The sequence below is a fragment of the Crocuta crocuta genome, unplaced genomic scaffold (assembly GCF_008692635.1).
Source record: "Crocuta crocuta isolate KB4526 unplaced genomic scaffold, BGI_CrCroc_1.0 scaffold148, whole genome shotgun sequence".
NCBI classification, from domain to species: domain Eukaryota; kingdom Metazoa; phylum Chordata; class Mammalia; order Carnivora; family Hyaenidae; genus Crocuta; species Crocuta crocuta.
Window position 1 is genome coordinate 1,306,922 of NW_027532416.1, and position 12,571 is coordinate 1,319,492.

A 12,571-nucleotide genomic window follows, 5' to 3' on the forward strand; every position below is an offset into this window, starting at 1 on the left:
TGCCACTAGGTGTCAGGACCCTCTGATACAAATCTGTAATGGATTCTGCTGGTTCACTTTTCCTAAAATAAACATGGCCACGTTTTCCTCTAATGATGTCACAAGTCAGCTATTGTGTGGTCAGTATAAAGATTAAATAAGATAATATACAGAAAGTAGCAATGTCTGTAACAGAATGAGAGCTCAATGACCAGATGGGACCTATTATATATTCTTTCACAACCTTTTTTCCTTTTCATAGTGTTTCTTAATTGTAATTAAAACTGTGTAACATAAGTCGACCATCTTAGACACTTTGAAGTGTACAGATACATAGCATTCGGTATATTTCCATTGTTGGGGTACAATATCCAGAAAATTTTTTGTAAATAATTTATTGTCAAGTTATCTAACATACAGTGTAAACAGTGTGCTTTTAGTTTTGGGGGTAGATTCCCATAATTCATCCCATACATACAACACCCAGTGCTCTTCCAGCAAGGGCCCTCCTTAATGTCCATCACCCATTTCCCCCTACCCCACCACCACAACCCTCAGTTTTTCTCCGCATTGAAGAGTCTCTTATGGGTTGACTCCCTCTATTTGAAACTATTTAAAAACAGTTTCTAACAGAACTCTTTGAAAAATCTTGCAAAACTGAAACTCTATACTCATTAAACAACTCCCCATTTCTCTCTCCCTCTATTACCTGGCAACCGCTGTTCTACTTTTCCATGAATTTGACCACTCTGATACCTTACAGAAGTGGAATCATGCAATATTTGTCGTACAATGTTGTGACTGGCTTATTTTACTTAGCATGATGTCATCAAGGTTCACCCAGGTTGTCGCATGTGTCATAATTTCCTTCCTTCTGAAGGCGGAGTAATAGCCCATGGTAGGTGTCTTAACACATTTTGTTCACTCAGCCCTCTGTGGCTGGACATTTGGTTTGCTTCCATTTCTTGGCCACTGAAGGCTGTTAGGAACATGGGAGCGCAAGGATCTCCTCGAGATCCCGTTTTCAACTCCACCGAAAAAACGACTAGAACTGATAGCTGAATTCAGTAAGGTCACAGGATACAAAATCAAGGTACAGAAATCTGTTGCATTTCTATACATTAATCACGAAGCACCAGAAAGAGCAATTAAGAAAACAAACCCATTTATAATTGTACCAAGAAGAATAGGATACCTAGGAGTAAACTTCACAAAGGAGGTGGAAGATCTATCTCGTGAACTGCAAGAACAAATATTGTTAAAATGTTCATGTTACCCAAATCAGTCTACTGATTTAATGAAATCTCTATCATAATACCAAAAGCATTTTTTCATACAACTAGAACAAACAATATTAAAATTTGTATGGAAACATAAAACCCAAATAGCCAATGTCCTCAAATAGCCAAAGAAATCTTGGAGGGGGGGGGGGGGGGAAAAAAAAACGAAAAACCAAAGCTGCAGGCATCACAATACCAGACTTCAAATTATATTACAATGCGGTAGTGATCAAAACAGCATTGCACTGTCACAAAAAATAGACACAGAGATAGATGAATGGAATGGATCAGAAATACCAGAAATAAACCACAACTGTATGGTCAATTAACCTTGAACAAAGCAGGAAAGAATATTCAATGGGAAAAAGATAGTCTGTTTGACAAATGGTGCTGGGAAAACTGGACAACTTGCAAAAGAAGGAAACTAGAGCACTTCCTTACACCATACACAAAAATAAACTCACAATGGATAAAAGACCTAAATGTGAGACTTGAAGCGATAAAAACCCTGTAAGAGAGCACAGGCAGTAATTCTCTGACATCGGCTATAACATATTTCTGGATATGTCTCCTGGAGCAAAGGAAACAAAAACAAAAATACACTATTGGGACCCTATCAAAATAAAAACTATATAAAGAACTTCTACTACTCAAGATCAAAAAAACAAATATTCCAAGTAAAAACAAGGGCAGAGGATCTGAACTGCTATTTCTCCAAAGAAGACATAACAACGGCCAACAGGCAGATGAAAAGATACTCAACATCATTCATCAACAGGAAAATGCAAATCAAAACCACAATGAGATATCACCTCACACCTGTCAGAATGGATAAAATAAAAAAATACAAGAAACAACAAATTTTGGTTATGATATGGAGGAAAAGGAAGCCTCATGTACAGTTGGTGGGAATGCAAATTGGTGTAGCCACTGTGGAAGACAGCATGAAGGTTCCTCAAAAAACTAAAGATAAAACCACTTTACAATCCAGTAATCATATTACTGGGAATTTACCCAAAGAGTACAAAAATACTACTTTGAAGGGATATATGCACCTCTATGTTTCTTGTAGTGTTATTTGCAAAATCCAAATTATGGAAACATCCCAGGTTCCATCTATAGGTGAATGGATAAAGAAGATGTGGTATATGTGTGTGTGTGTGTGGTTGGGGGGAGTGTTTGATGGATGTTATTCGGCCTTAAAAAAGAATGAGACCTTGCCATTTGCAACAACATACATGGGTCTAGAGATTATAATGCTAAGCAAAAGAAGCCAGTCAGAGAAAGACAAATACCAGATGATTTCTTTCATATGTGGAAATTAAGGAAAAAAACAAATGAACAAAGGGGAGAAAAAGAGAGAGAAACCAAAAAACAGACCCTTAACGAGAGAGAACAAACAGGTGGTTACCAGAGGGAGGTGGATGGGAGATGGGTGAAATAGGTAAAGGGGACTAAAAGTACACTTATCTTCATAAGCAATGAGTAATGCATGGCATTACTAAATCACTATGTTGTACATCTAAAACGTACAATGTTATATTTCACTCTGTTCTACATATTTCATAATAACTACACTGGAGTGAAAATAAAATAATCTTTAAATTTTCTCAAAAGGATCCTGCTTTCAATTTTTTAGGTATATACACAGAAGTGGAATATATTCTATTTTTAATGTTTTGAGTAACTGTCATGCTGTTTTCCATAGCAGCTGCACCATTTTAAGTTCCCACCAATAATGCCCACATCCTTGTCAGCACCTATTCACCTATTATTTTCTGGGTTTTGATAGGAGTCATCCCAACAAATATGACCTAGTATCTTTCTCTTTTTCTTTTTTCTTTAGTTTCTGCTTTTGTTTTTGCTTGCTTTCGTTTCCTTTATCTTTTCTTTTTACATCCTAATTTCACTTTAATGGTTTTGTCCAACACTGAATCGATAGTTTTCTTCCTTTCTAGTCTTTTTTTTTATAATAGTTTATTGTCAACTTGGTTTCCATATAACACCCAGTGCTCATTCCCACAAGTGCCCTCCTACATGCCCATCAACCCCTTCCCCTCCCCCCCATACCCATCAGTCATCAGTTTGTTCTCAGCATTCAAGAGTCTCTCATGGTTTGCCTCCCTCCCTCTCCCCCACTATTTCCCCCCTTCTTCTCCCCCACTATCCTCCGTTAAGTTCCTCCTAATCCTCCTATACGTTCAAACATATGGTAGCTATCCTACTCTGCCTGACTTATTTCGCTCAGCATAACACCCTCAAGTTCCATCCATGTTGCTACACATGGTCAGATTTCATTCTTTCTCATTGCCATGTATTCCATCATCAAGATGAAAAGCTTCTGCATGGCAAAGAAAACAATCCATGAAACTAACAGGCAACCGACAGAATGGGAAAAGATAGTTGCAAATGACATATCAGATAAAGGGTTAGTATCCCTTCCAGTCTTTTGCATCATCTAAAAGTGTTAAATGTTTCACGGTGCAGGTGGTATTAGAAAAACCTATAATTATTCCTGATTTGGACATTTCACAAGACAATCCAAGCAAAGATTTTATAATACAAAATAAATGATAGCACATTTTATCTTTGCCTTTGTGAAACTTTATGACGTTGTTCTGCAAACATATGTTTTCTTTGCATACAGACCTAGGGGAAAGAAAAGATAGCCATCTTAATCTGTATATACAGTGATATATACATCTTAAACAGTATTAGATTTCCCCCCTCCATTTAGATAAATGAGTTGCAAGGAGGAAAGTGAATAGTTGGCTAACTGCTTACCTCATTCAGACTGCCATAGACTTGGCCTCCAAGATGGATATGTGATTGGAATTAAATTATTAAACTGTGTAATATAAAAGTTCCATTTGCAATCTTACTATCCTACTTTGCTACCTTTACTCACTGGAGTGGAGCATCCCTGTCTCTCCAGTCTACATAAGTAAATATTCAGTAAAACATGAAACACTTCTTAGCTTGGAGAGGCAAACATCTAGTTAAAAGCTAAATGACATCTATTATTCCAAACAGCACGAACAATGACAGCTGGCAGCGGGGTAAGGTTGACCTGTTCACAGCTCAGCAAAGGGAAACAATTTGTTAGTGAGCAGCTATCTCACTGTGGTTTGATTTGCATGTCCCTAATGATTAGTATGCTGAGCATCTTTCAAAAGCTTTTTGGCTGTGATTGTATGATTTTTAAAAGGATAGTTTAAAAAGTCAGTGTAATTTAGATGCTAAGAATGTAAGAAAATGCAGTGGGGCTACAGGGGAGGCAAACTAGGATGCTCACAAGATTGCCGTACCTTTTTAGAAAGCAAACTTTCAGTATCTGGTGATATGTAAAATGTGCCATAGGCTGGCATCCAGCAAGTTCAGTTTTAGTTTTCCATTTTCTCCAATGGAAACAGAAGGACTAGTATGAAGATATATATAAAAAATTTTAATGCAAGATTATTATAATAGCAGACCATCTGGAAACAGAGTGGATGTTCACCAATAATGCAAACGTTAAATTATGGTAATCCATAATATAGATAGCAGGCTGGTTTTGCAGAAGAAAGAATTTCATTTCTATGTACTGATCTAAATAGAAACTAATGATACATTACTAGGTTAATGAAAGGCTGGGCTGAAGAGTAATGTGTAATATCTCATAGGTCTCATTTTCATTTACAAAAAAATGGAAACAAAATATATATGTGCATATTACTGAATATATTTGTCAGGAACAGACTAAATACAGAGGGTTAGGGGAGATTATTAACCCTTTTTAAAATCTATCCACCAATTGACTTTTTTCCTAACGTTTATTTATTTTTAGAGAGAGCGGGAGAGAGCACGGGAGAGAAAGGGCGAGAAAGAGAATCCCAAACAGGCTCCCTACTATCAGCGCAGAGCCGGACATGGGGCTCAAACTCACAAACCACGAGATCATGACCTGAGCCAAAATCAAGGGTCTGACACTTAACTGACGGAGCCACGGAGGTTCCCCACCAATTGACTTATTTAAATGAGCATGATTTGTTATATTTCTTATAAACAAAAGCAGTAAAGTCTAAAGAAAAAGGAGTAAATATATTTTAGCAGGCCTGTTTGGATCACAGTGACTATATGATCCCCTCTGAAAAAAACTGACCCTATACTTGCCGCAGGAGGACCTCAGATGACATCTTGAGATGGACCTGAGACAGGGAAGTTGGAAAAGAGAAGTGACAGAATCTGGAATAACTAGTAAAAGACATAGAAACAGTAGACAAGGATCGGACCCCTACAGAAAGGGGGTCTGTGACCAGAGCTTCAACAAGAGAGATAACCAAGTAAAGACCTCAGTTCGTATTTGTTCAGAGCTTTGTGGTTTCCAAAACTGTTCTCACATACATATTGTTATATAATTCTCACAGTAAGGAAAGGTAGGGCAGGTATATCATCCTTACATTTCATGGGAGGAAAAGAGGGCCCAAAGACCAAGTGTGTGACATGGCCAAGGTCATGCAGCTTGGAAGTGACAGAGTTTAACATCACTCATTATCAGAGAAACACAACTCAAAACCACAGAGAGATATCACACTACACCAGTTAGAGTGGCTAAATTCAAAACGGCAAGAAACACAGGTGCTGGTGGGGATGCGGGAAAAAAGGAACCCTCATGCAATGCACTGTTGTTGGGAATGCAAACTGGTGCCACCAGTGGAGCTTCCTCAAAAAGGTAAAATAGAACTACCATAGGATCCAGTAATTCCACCTTTGGGTACTTACCCAAAGAAAATGAAAACCCTAATTCAAAAAAATTTATATTCATGCAGCATCATTTATAGTAACCAATATATGGATGCCACCTAAGCATCCATTAGTAGACGAATGGATAAGAAAAATATGGAATTTATATATATAACATACACACACACACCATGAAATATTACACTGCCATAAAAAATGATGAGATTGTGTCATTTGAGATGACATGGATGGACCCAAAGCATTTTCTTCCGAGTTACATAATAAGTCAGACTGAGAAAGACAAATACCATATGACTCTACTCATGAGTGGAATCTAAAAAAAAAGGAATAAACTAAAAGCAAAATCAGCTCTATAAATACAAAGGACAAACTGACGGTTGCCAGAGGATGGAGAGTCAAGGCAAAATGGGTGAAGGGGAGTGGGAGATAGAGGCTTCCAGGTATGGAATGCTAAGTCATGGGAATAAAAGGCACAGCATAAGGAATACAGTCAGTGATCTTGTACTAGCAATGTAACATGAGAGATGCTAACTACATTTATGGTGAACATAGAATAATGTATACACTCATCAAATCAAAACAGGAAAGGATAGGAAAAGAAAAAAAGAAATGAAACGGAAGGAAATGGAAAGGAAAAGAAACTGGGTATTTGATTTTTGAATTTAAAGATATATTTGCCACTTTTAGAATGTTTTTCAAACTCAAATGAAATAATAGATATGGAAGAAGTTTTCAACACTATGAAGTATTCAGAATTATGAGAGCTTCTGTTATTATTTGTATTTTTCAGTTGGCATTGACTCAAAACTTCAAGTTTCTCTGCCCTTCTAACTTTTTTGTTAAAGCGTTAATCATCTATACACAAGCATCTTTTTGCCCTTGGAGTAAGTGCCATTTAAAATACATCAACCTGGGGCGCCTGCGTGGCTCAGTCGGTTAAGTGTCTGACTCTTGATTTCAACTAAGGTCATGATCTCACAGTTCATGAGATTGAAGCCCACATCAGGCTGTATGCTGACAGTGTGGAGCCTACGTGGCGTTCTCTCTCACCCTCTCTCTCTCTGCCCCTCTAACTTGTGCGCCCATGCTTTCTCTCAAAATAATTAAACATTTTAAAAACCAATCAATAATATCGTCAATCTGAATTTTTCCTAATAATGACACATAGGTAATTCAAAACTTGGATTGAGAAGAGGGGTGTGGAGAAGGAAAATATTAATTTACATTTGTGAGGGCTTTTTCCACAGCCCCAGTTTCATGCAGTGTAAAAACGAAGACCTTAAGAAATTTCATCTTCACTTTAGTGCTTTTAATCGTAAGGATACCGATTCCTTTGAAAATAAAGTGCACACTTTTTTTGGTGTAAATGGATCGTGAAAAAATATGCAGTGTCTCCTTCACACAACTTTCCACTAGATCCCTGCTAAATCGGTGTCCAGAGATACCATGGCAAAATTCAGTGGAACAACTGGGATATCACCTAGAGGAGAAAGACAGGGTGGCGGAAAGTAGGTGGAAGTTACAACAAAGTCATGTCATACACACTCACAAAGAGCTATCTGATCAGTACTCAAAATTAGAATTGTCCATGTGAACCCCTTAGTTGTTCCCTAACAATACACAGTAATCAGTAGAGTTTTCCTTAGAAGCTTATTTTGTTGCTCAAAAAAAGAACAATTAGGTTTCTAAGCAAACTTCAGACGAGCTTTTGATTTTCTCTAATAACTAACTGCATTTCTTCATTAGAGGGTTTTCTGAATTTTACATCCCTCTTATCTCTCAGGACATACTGTAGCAAAGCACTTGCTTATCACCTCCAATTATCACATCATTTTTTAAAAAAATAGTTTACTGTCAAGTTGGTTTCCATATAACTTAACCCAGTGCTCAGTCCCACAAGTTCCTTCCTCCATGCCCATCACCCCCTTTCCCTCCCCCCCATATCCATCAGACTTCAGTTTGTTTCTCCGCATTCAAGAGTCTCTCATGGTTTGCTTCCCTCCCTCTCCGCCCCTATTCCCACCTTCTTCTCCCCCACGGTCCTCCGTTAAGTTCCTCCTAATCCTCCTATACGTTCAAACATATGGTAGCTCTCCTCCTCTGCCTGACTTATTTCGCTCAGCATAACACCCTCAAGGTCCATCCATGTTGCTACACATGGCCAGATTTCATTGTTTCTCATTGCCATGTAGTATTCCATGGTATAGATAAACCACATCTTCTTGATCCATTCGTCTGTTGTTGGACACTTAGGCTCTTTCCATGTNAGAAGGAAACTAGAGCACTTCCTTACACCATACACAAAAATAAACTCACAATGGATAAAAGACCTAAATGTGAGACTTGAAGCGATAAAAACCCTGTAAGAGAGCACAGGCAGTAATTCTCTGACATTGGCTATAACATATTTCTGGATATGTCTCCTGGAGCAAAGGAAACAAAAACAAAAATACACTATTGGGACCCTATCAAAATAAAAACTATATAAAGAACTTCTACTACTCAAGATCAAAAAAACAAATATTCCAAGTAAAAACAAGGGCAGAGGATCTGAACTGCTATTTCTCCAAAGAAGACATAACAACGGCCAACAGGCAGATGAAAAGATACTCAACATCATTCATCAACAGGAAAATGCAAATCAAAACCACAATGAGATATCACCTCACACCTGTCAGAATGGATAAAATAAAAAAATACAAGAAACAACAAATTTTGGTTATGATATGGAGGAAAAGGAAGCCTCATGTACAGTTGGTGGGAATGCAAATTGGTGTAGCCACTGTGGAAGACAGCATGAAGGTTCCTCAAAAAACTAAAGATAAAACCACTTTACAATCCAGTAATCATATTACTGGGAATTTACCCAAAGAGTACAAAAATACTACTTTGAAGGGATATATGCACCTCTATGTTTCTTGTAGTGTTATTTGCAAAATCCAAATTATGGAAACATCCCAGGTTCCATCTATAGGTGAATGGATAAAGAAGATGTGGTATATGTGTGTGTGTGTGTGGTTGGGGGGAGTGTTTGATGGATGTTATTCGGCCTTAAAAAAGAATGAGACCTTGCCATTTGCAACAACATACATGGGTCTAGAGATTATAATGCTAAGCAAAAGAAGCCAGTCAGAGAAAGACAAATACCAGATGATTTCTTTCATATGTGGAAATTAAGGAAAAAAACAAATGAACAAAGGGGAGAAAAAGAGAGAGAAACCAAAAAACAGACCCTTAACGAGAGAGAACAAACAGGTGGTTACCAGAGGGAGGTGGATGGGAGATGGGTGAAATAGGTAAAGGGGACTAAAAGTACACTTATCTTCATAAGCAATGAGTAATGCATGGCATTACTAAATCACTATGTTGTACATCTAAAACGTACAATGTTATATTTCACTCTGTTCTACATATTTCATAATAACTACACTGGAGTGAAAATAAAATAATCTTTAAATTTTCTCAAAAGGATCCTGCTTTCAATTTTTTAGGTATATACACAGAAGTGGAATATATTCTATTTTTAATGTTTTGAGTAACTGTCATGCTGTTTTCCATAGCAGCTGCACCATTTTAAGTTCCCACCAATAATGCCCACATCCTTGTCAGCACCTATTCACCTATTATTTTCTGGGTTTTGATAGGAGTCATCCCAACAAATATGACCTAGTATCTTTCTCTTTTTCTTTTTTCTTTAGTTTCTGCTTTTGTTTTTGCTTGCTTTCGTTTCCTTTATCTTTTCTTTTTACATCCTAATTTCACTTTAATGGTTTTGTCCAACACTGAATCGATAGTTTTCTTCCTTTCTATTCTTTTTTTTTATAATAGTTTATTGTCAACTTGGTTTCCATATAACACCCAGTGCTCATTCCCACAAGTGCCCTCCTACATGCCCATCAACCCCTTCCCCTCCCCCCCATACCCATCAGTCATCAGTTTGTTCTCAGCATTCAAGAGTCTCTCATGGTTTGCCTCCCTCCCTCTCCCCCACTATTTCCCCCCTTCTTCTCCCCCACTATCCTCCGTTAAGTTCCTCCTAATCCTCCTATACGTTCAAACATATGGTAGCTATCCTACTCTGCCTGACTTATTTCGCTCAGCATAACACCCTCAAGTTCCATCCATGTTGCTACACATGGTCAGATTTCATTCTTTCTCATTGCCATGTATTCCATCATCAAGATGAAAAGCTTCTGCATGGCAAAGAAAACAATCCATGAAACTAACAGGCAACCGACAGAATGGGAAAAGATAGTTGCAAATGACATATCAGATAAAGGGTTAGTATCCCTTCCAGTCTTTTGCATCATCTAAAAGTGTTAAATGTTTCACGGTGCAGGTGGTATTAGAAAAACCTATAATTATTCCTGATTTGGACATTTCACAAGACAATCCAAGCAAAGATTTTATAATACAAAATAAATGATAGCACATTTTATCTTTGCCTTTGTGAAACTTTATGACGTTGTTCTGCAAACATATGTTTTCTTTGCATACAGACCTAGGGGAAAGAAAAGATAGCCATCTTAATCTGTATATACAGTGATATATACATCTTAAACAGTATTAGATTTCCCCCCTCCATTTAGATAAATGAGTTGCAAGGAGGAAAGTGAATAGTTGGCTAACTGCTTACCTCATTCAGACTGCCATAGACTTGGCCTCCAAGATGGATATGTGATTGGAATTAAATTATTAAACTGTGTAATATAAAAGTTCCATTTGCAATCTTACTATCCTACTTTGCTACCTTTACTCACTGGAGTGGAGCATCCCTGTCTCTCCAGTCTACATAAGTAAATATTCAGTAAAACATGAAACACTTCTTAGCTTGGAGAGGCAAACATCTAGTTAAAAGCTAAATGACATCTATTATTCCAAACAGCACGAACAATGACAGCTGGCAGCGGGGTAAGGTTGACCTGTTCACAGCTCAGCAAAGGGAAACAATTTGTTAGTGAGCAGCTATCTCACTGTGGTTTGATTTGCATGTCCCTAATGATTAGTATGCTGAGCATCTTTCAAAAGCTTTTTGGCTGTGATTGTATGATTTTTAAAAGGATAGTTTAAAAAGTCAGTGTAATTTAGATGCTAAGAATGTAAGAAAATGCAGTGGGGCTACAGGGGAGGCAAACTAGGATGCTCACAAGATTGCCGTACCTTTTTAGAAAGCAAACTTTCAGTATCTGGTGATATGTAAAATGTGCCATAGGCTGGCATCCAGCAAGTTCAGTTTTAGTTTTCCATTTTCTCCAATGGAAACAGAAGGACTAGTATGAAGATATATATAAAAAATTTTAATGCAAGATTATTATAATAGCAGACCATCTGGAAACAGAGTGGATGTTCACCAATAATGCAAACGTTAAATTATGGTAATCCATAATATAGATAGCAGGCTGGTTTTGCAGAAGAAAGAATTTCATTTCTATGTACTGATCTAAATAGAAACTAATGATACATTACTAGGTTAATGAAAGGCTGGGCTGAAGAGTAATGTGTAATATCTCATAGGTCTCATTTTCATTTACAAAAAAATGGAAACAAAATATATATGTGCATATTACTGAATATATTTGTCAGGAACAGACTAAATACAGAGGGTTAGGGGAGATTATTAACCCTTTTTAAAATCTATCCACCAATTGACTTTTTTCCTAACGTTTATTTATTTTTAGAGAGAGCGGGAGAGAGCACGGGAGAGAAAGGGCGAGAAAGAGAATCCCAAACAGGCTCCCTACTATCAGCGCAGAGCCGGACATGGGGCTCAAACTCACAAACCACGAGATCATGACCTGAGCCAAAATCAAGGGTCTGACACTTAACTGACGGAGCCACGGAGGTTCCCCACCAATTGACTTATTTAAATGAGCATGATTTGTTATATTTCTTATAAACAAAAGCAGTAAAGTCTAAAGAAAAAGGAGTAAATATATTTTAGCAGGCCTGTTTGGATCACAGTGACTATATGATCCCCTCTGAAAAAAACTGACCCTATACTTGCCGCAGGAGGACCTCAGATGACATCTTGAGATGGACCTGAGACAGGGAAGTTGGAAAAGAGAAGTGACAGAATCTGGAATAACTAGTAAAAGACATAGAAACAGTAGACAAGGATCGGACCCCTACAGAAAGGGGGTCTGTGACCAGAGCTTCAACAAGAGAGATAACCAAGTAAAGACCTCAGTTCGTATTTGTTCAGAGCTTTGTGGTTTCCAAAACTGTTCTCACATACATATTGTTATATAATTCTCACAGTAAGGAAAGGTAGGGCAGGTATATCATCCTTACATTTCATGGGAGGAAAAGAGGGCCCAAAGACCAAGTGTGTGACATGGCCAAGGTCATGCAGCTTGGAAGTGACAGAGTTTAACATCACTCATTATCAGAGAAACACAACTCAAAACCACAGAGAGATATCACACTACACCAGTTAGAGTGGCTAAATTCAAAACGGCAAGAAACACAGGTGCTGGTGGGGATGCGGGAAAAAAGGAACCCTCATGCAATGCACTGTTGTTGGGAATGCAAACTGGTGCCACCAGTGGAGCTTCCTCAAAAAGGTTAAA